We start from the raw sequence: 7,549 nt of genomic DNA on the forward strand, positions 1-7,549 counted from the left end.
TACTATTTTGGTTGAATTTTTATATGGCATGTATAGGACTACCCATTGTTGTTTTTCGAGTAATTTATGAAATGTATAAGTGTACAGCCATGCGAAAATGGCTTGTAGAAGTGGAGTATGGCATTAGACCATTCGTGTTTATGAATGTATAGATGGTTTCATGATGTAACTATAGTTGGAATGGAAGTGTTGAGCAAATGATCAGCCATTGGAATGGCTAAGTATGATCATATGTGGGCATATGTATGACAAGGCCCTAGTTGGTCCATGAAACCCCGAAAATAGGTAAGGTTTACTTTGAAAACAGAGGCTGACAGCAGCAGTGGTGTGGATTGGAAAAATCACAAGAATTCGTAGGAGTGGAATTAAATAGTGAATAAATTATGTAATCGAACCTTGATGAATCTACTTTCATATGAAAGTAACGAAACAATCATATGAGCAGTACAGTAAGAGATATTCAGGTTCTTGTGGAACAGGGCCAGAACAGTTTCTGGATTCCCTGTTCCGAATTTGGAAATTCACTATAAATTGACCAGAGATAATTAGGGGTCATACCATATATGTATGGATTCCTCTCTGAGTCTAGTTTCCATAGAAACAAACGGCATCAGTATTGAAGCTCTGTCCAGAGAGATATCCAAGTCGTAATGGGAAAAGGTCAGTGTAGTCGACCCCTGTAACATGGGAGACTTTGACTAATAAACTGTACTAATTGGCCCGACCAAAAATTCTAGAAAAAAATAAATAGGTGGGGACATGAGTCTAGTTTCAGGGAAAAATCACAAAACTGATTTTCGAGTTGTGAAACTCAATATATGATTTTTGAAGCGACTAGTACTCAGACTGGGCAGTGTCTGGAAAATTTTTTTCAAAGTTGTTAACATCTCGTGTCCGACTCCGGTGTCGGTCTCGGGTTCGGGGTGTTACATTAAATTGGTATCAGAGCTACGGTTTAGTCGATTCTAGGACTACCGTAATGTGTTGGGTCTAGCTATACATGCCATTTTATGTGATTACTTGATAGTGTGGTGACTTCTGACAATTGTAAATGTGTTTATAGTAATGGATCCCGATCGTGACCGAGAGGTAGCTGATGATCTTGAGAGTGTAGCGCCTGCTCCCGCACAAGGGACAGTGCCGGCAGACTCTCAACCTAATGCTAGTAATCCGAATGATGAATCTAGACAAGCATTCTATAGCGTGATGAATGATTGGTTCAACCAATACATTCGAACTAATATGGCTGTTCCACAACCTCCATTCCCGACAAATACTACCCCCGCACCTACAATACCACCGGTAACGGACCAAATAAGGTCAAATAAGCCCCCAGTTGACAGAATCCGAAAACATGGGGCTACTGAATTTAAGGCTATGGATAGCGATGATGCCGAGCAAGCTGAATTTTGGCTGGACAACACTATCCGGGTACTCGATGAGCTATCTTGTACACCCGATGAATGCCTAAAGTGTGCTATCTCCTTGCTACGTGATTCTGCCTACTATTGGTGGAGTACTCTGACTTCTGTTGTGCCCCGAGAGCAAGTAACTTGGGAGTTTTTCCAAACTGAGTTTCGGAAAAAGTATATCAGTCAGAGATTTGTTGATCAAAAACGGAAGGAATTTCTTGAGCTTAAGCAAGGCTCCATGTCGGTTACTGATTACGAGCGAAAATTTGTTAGACTTAGCAAATACGCTTGGGAATGTGTTTCGTCCGAAGCTATTATGTGTAAACGCTTCGAGGATGGGCTGAATGAAGATATAAAAATGTTCGTTGGCGTTCTTGAAATACGAGAGTTCGTGGTACTTGTTGAACGAGCTTGTAAAGCCGAAGAGCTTAGAAAAGAAAAGCAAAGAGTTGATGTGGGAACTGGAGAGTTTCATAAAAGATCCTCGGGAAGGTCTCTTCAACAGACATCGAAGAGATTTCGAGATGATGCGGGCCAGTTTAGAGGCACTTGGGGCCTTTTTAGACGAGATCGTGATCGACCCCCTGTGGGTACACGAGGCACTTCGGTCGCCAGTGTTGGGAATGAACGTCGAGATAGAACGAAATGTCGATATTGCGGTAAATGGCATTCGGGGAGTTGTAGATTCCCTGACCGCTCCTGTTATAAGTGTGGATCAGTTGACCACTTCATTAAAGATTGCCCGAGGTTGTTTGAACAGAATGAAAATCAGAGTGGGAAACCGGGTGCTACCACTGCTCGAGGTAGACCATCTGGAAATACGGGCAATGCTAGTGGTGGTCAGAGAGGATCTAGAGATGATATAACCAGATCCGAAGCTCGTGCGCCTGCTAGAGCTTATGCTATACGTGCCCGCGAGGATGCTTCTTCGCCTGATGTTATTACCGGTACATTCACTCTCTTTGATACTAATGTAATTGCTTTGATTGACCCCGGTTCTACTCATTCTTACATATGTGAAACCTTAGCATCCAGTAAGACTTTACCTATTGAGTCTACTGAGCTCGTAATTCGGGTGTCAAATCCCTTGGGTCATTACGTGCTTGTCGACAAAGTGTGTAAGAAATGTCCCTGGAAATTCGAGGTTCCTGTTTTCCGGTGGACTTGATGCTTTTGCCGTTTGATGAATTTGATGTTATCCTTGGTTTGGATTGGTTGACCGCGCATGATGCGATTGTGAATTGCAAGAGCAAGACTATTGATTTGAGGTGCGCAAATAACGAAGTAGTCCGAATTGAGTCTGCGGACTTGGAGGGGATGCCAGCTGTAATATCAGCAATGTTGGCACAGAAATATGTAAGAAAAGGGTGCGAAGCATACCTTGCGTATGTACTTGATGACAAAGAATTAGAAAAGAAACCCGAATCTGTGCCGGTGGTTTGTGAATACCCGGATGTTTTTCCGGAAGAATTACCGGGTTTACCACCTGTTCGGGAGGTAGAGTTTGGTATTGAGCTTGTACCTGGGACTACGCCGATTTCGATAGCTCCGTATCGTATGGCACCAACCGAGTTAAAGGAGTTGAAAGCTCAGTTGCAAGAACTGACGGATAGAGGTTTCGCTCGACCAAGTTTCTCACCTTGGGGTGCACCAGTATTGTTCGTGAAAAAGAAGGACGGAACCATGAGGTTGTGCATTGACTATCGTCAGCTGAATAAAGTGACGATAAAGAACAAATATCCGTTGCCGCGCATCGATGATTGTTCGACCAACTGAAAACTCATTTGACTGAAGCTCCAATTTTGGTGCAACCCGAATCAGGTAAAGAGTTTGTCATTTATAGTGACGCATCCCTACTTGGGTTGGGTTGCGTATTGATGCAAGAAGGTCGAGTCGTGGCCTATGCGTCGAGACAATTGAAGCCACACAAGAGGAATTATCCGACCCATGATCTCGAACTAGCTGCCATCGTGTTTGCTTTAAAAATATGGCGACATTATCTGTTTGGTGAGAAGTGCCATGTATTTTCGGATCACAAAAGTCTCAAATATTTGATGACTCAACGAGACTTGAATCTGCGACAAAGACGTTGGCTTGAGTTGTTGAAAGATTACGAGCTTGTCTTTGATTACCACCCGGGAAAGGCTAACGTGGTTGCGGACGCCTTAAGCCGAAAGTCATTGTTTGCTTTACGAGCGATGAACGTGCATTTGTCTGTTCTACCAGACAATGTGTTAGTAGCTGAATTAAAAGCTAAACCATTATTGACTCACCAAATTCGTGAAGCTCAGAAAGTCGATGATGAATTGGTTGCAAAACGGGCTAAGTGTTTTCCGAACGAGGAATCAGAGTTTCAAATTGATGATGATGATTGTTTGAGGTTTAGAAATCGTTTGTGTGTTCCAAGGAATTCGGAACTCATTTCGATGATTCTGAACGAAGCCCATTGTAGCCGAATGTCAATTCACCCGGGGAGTACGAAAATGTACAACGATTTGAAACGTCAATTTTGGTGGCATGGTATGAAACGGGACATCTCCGACTTTGTTTCGAGATGTTTAATATGTCAACAAGTGAAAGCGGAACATCAAGTGCCTTCAGGATTACTCCAGCCGATCATGATACCCGAGTGGAAATGGTATCGAGTCACAATGGACTTTGTGTTCGGACTGCCCTTGTCAGCAAGTAAGAAGGATGCGATATGGGTTGTTGTTGATAGACTGACTAAGTCGGCTCATTTCATCCCCGTACGTACGGATTTTTCATTGGATAAACTAGCTGAATTGTACGTTTATCAAATTGTGAGATTACACGGGGTACCTGTTTCTATCATGTCGGATAGAGATCCGAGATTCACCTCACGATTTTGGAAGAAATTGCAAGAAGCTCTGGGTACCAAGCTGCATTTTAGCACTGCTTTTCACCCCCAAACCGATGGTCAATCCGAACGGATAATTCAGATACTTGAGGATATGTTGAGATGTTGCATCCTCGAGTTCAGTAGTTCATGGGAACGGTATTTACCTTTGATTGAATTCGCTTACAACAATAGTTTTCAATCAAGTATTAAGATGGCACCTTACGAGGCTTTGTATGGTCGTAAATGCCGTACACCATTGTTTTGGACCGAGCTCGGTGAAAGTAAAATTTTCGGAGTTGATTTGATTAAAGATGCTGAACAGAAAGTAAAGGTAATCCGTGAAAGTCTGAAGGTAGCCACGGATCGTCAGAAGTCGTACGCAGATTTGAAACGAAAAGACATCGAGTATCAGGTGGGAGACAAAGTGTTCCTTAAGGTTTCACCTTAGAAAAAGATACTCAGGTTCGGCCGTAAGGGCAAGTTGAGCCCAAGATTCATTGGGCCGTACGAAATCTCCGAACGAGTTGGTCCGGTTGCGTATAGATTGATTTTGCCCCCAGAGCTTGAAAAGATTCATGACGTCTTTCATGTTTCGATGCTTCGACGCTATCGATCTGATCCATCGCATATAATTAGCCCATCAGAGGTTGAAATTCAAGTCGACATGAGCTATGAAGAAGAACCGATGCGTATCCTAGCTCGTGAAGTGAAGGAGTTGCGAAACAAAAGAGTTCCGCTAGTAAAGGTGTTATGGCTCAAACACGGGATCGAGGAAGCTACTTGGGAGACCGAGAGCTCGATGAAAGAACGATACCCAAACCTATTTACCGGTAAGATTTTCGGGGACGAAAATTTCTTAAGTGGGGGAGAGTTGTGACAGCCCAAAGTTGACCCTAGTCGGGAAGTAGTTTGGGACCGCTAAACCGAGTCACCGAAATGTTTGAATGTGATACTTATTGTCTAGAATATGTAATTATGAATGTGTGAAAATTTCAAGCTTCAATTTGGTTGATTTCATGTGAATTTAGTCAATAGGACTTATGTGAGAAAATTCTAAAATGTGATAGGTCAATGTGTGAGGACCTATTAGTGCATGTGGACAAAGGGGGACTTGCATGTCAAATTCCCCCCCCATACTAGTAGTGGCCGGCCATGACAAGCATGGTAGACCAAGTTTGATGGCCAAGACATGTCATAGACATGTTTTGTTGGTGCATCATGGGTGGAAAAAATAAAATAATAGGCATGGAAATTAAATAATGAAAAGGAGTATGATGAATACACAAAAAAAAAGTGTGTAGTTGATTCTTCCCCCCCCATTGCCGTGAGCTAAAGAAAAGAGAGGAGAAGATCTTTGTTCATCCTTTTCTCACCTTCATTTAGCCTAAATTAGAAAGAAAAACAAAGAAAAAAATTTCTCATCCTTTGGTTCATCCTTGGCCAAAATTTTAAGGAGGAAAGAAGAAGAAAGGTGAAGAGATTCGGCCATGCATGTAGCTAGGCTAAGGTATGTTTGATGATGTTCCATGAGATGCATGCATGTTTTAGTTGTTAGCTTGAGTTCTACCTAGCCCATGGTCTAAATCTTGCTATGTGATGGAAATGGCACTTGACCATGGATGCATCATTCTTGGTTGGTGTTTGATGTTGTGGTGATGAGGCATGAGGATGAGTTAAGATTCGGCCTAGGTGGAGGTTGTGTTAATGCCATTGCATGCAAAATATGAAGCTTGTTAATGATGCATGTGATGATGGCTTGATGATTCTTGAACCTCCTTTTTAGCATTTTGTGTGAGCACATATGTGCATTGGTTGCTAAATGGAGAAGAATCGGCTAGCAAGATGTGTGCTAAGGCCGAATGTAACTTTGCATGTTAATGAGCAATGCATGTGTTAAATTGATGAAAAGGGGGAGGATGCTTTACTAGTGTGTATATGTGTGTATTAAGTGTTGAAATCGACCCCAAAAATAGACATGCATATTCGGCCAAGGGGAAAGAAATTAGCTAATATGTTGTGTTGATGCATGATTTTTGCATGTATGAGACTTTAATGTCTAATGTATAAATATGGGCTAAGTGCCTTGTGTTCATCTTTTTGATGCCTAAATGATGAAATCAATTTATTTGTTTAATTAAGCTCAAGAGCAAAGGGGAAATAAATCCGATAAAGGGAAGGAAAAGTGGTTGAATAGCTAGCGGAATCGTTCGACAACACCCGAGGTAAGTTCTTGAGTAAGAGAGCTTAAATTACGATGTGATTAAATCATGCTCTATGTGTGGCTATTGAGCCGAATGTGCAAGGACGATATGTGCCTTGTGTTTGAGTTTCGCAAATGAAAATGAAATATGAATGTGCCATGAATTATTGTTAGATGTGCATGATTAATTGAATGCTGTCCGGGCTAAGTCCCGAAGGCTTTGTGCTAAGTGAATATATCCGGACTAAGATCCGAAGGCATTTGTGCGAGATACAAATTCCGGGTTAAGCCCCGAAGGCATTTGTGCGAGATACAAATTCCGGGTTAAGCCCCGAAGGCTTTGTGCGAGATACTAAATCCGGGTTAAGTCCCGAAGGCATTCGTGCGAGTTATTAATCCGGGTTATGTCCCGAAGGCATTGTGTGAGTTACTAAAACCGGGCTATGTCCCGAAGGCATTTGAACGAGGAGCTATATCCGGTTAAATCCCGAAGGTACGTGATTTGGTAATGAATGAGCTTGCTGTAAAATTCCAGCGAATACTCGAAAAACATCCCAATATGGGGATATGTTACGTATGTGTTGAATTTAATCGAGCCCTTACAAATAAATGTTCGCTCAGTTGATAAACGAGCTACCGGCCTTCGGCTAAGTTAGTCTATTGTGTATGTACATAAGGGTTGTTAATGTTGTGAAGCAAGTTTGATATCGGTAAATTGCGTATTATGAAATATTCCGTTTAGCTAAATGTGCGTTATTCTTTGTTTATGCTGGAATTCCTTGCTCAAAACTTACTAAGCATAAATTGCTTACTCGTTACACTGCTCCTCTGTTTTATAGATTTTTGGTTCTCCAGCTATCGGACTCGGGATCTTGAAGTCGAAGTCGCCCACACTATCAAAGGCTCTTTTGGGTACTATTTTGGTTGAATTTTATATGGCATGTATAGGACTACCATTGTTGTTTTTCGAGTATTTATGAAATGTATAAGTGTACAGCCATGCGAAAATGGCTTGTAGAAGTGGAGTATGGCATTAGACCATTCGTGTTTATGAATGTATATGGTTTCATGATGTAT

The sequence above is a fragment of the Gossypium hirsutum genome, chromosome A13, assembly GCF_007990345.1.
Source record: "Gossypium hirsutum isolate 1008001.06 chromosome A13, Gossypium_hirsutum_v2.1, whole genome shotgun sequence".
Taxonomy (NCBI): domain Eukaryota; kingdom Viridiplantae; phylum Streptophyta; class Magnoliopsida; order Malvales; family Malvaceae; genus Gossypium; species Gossypium hirsutum.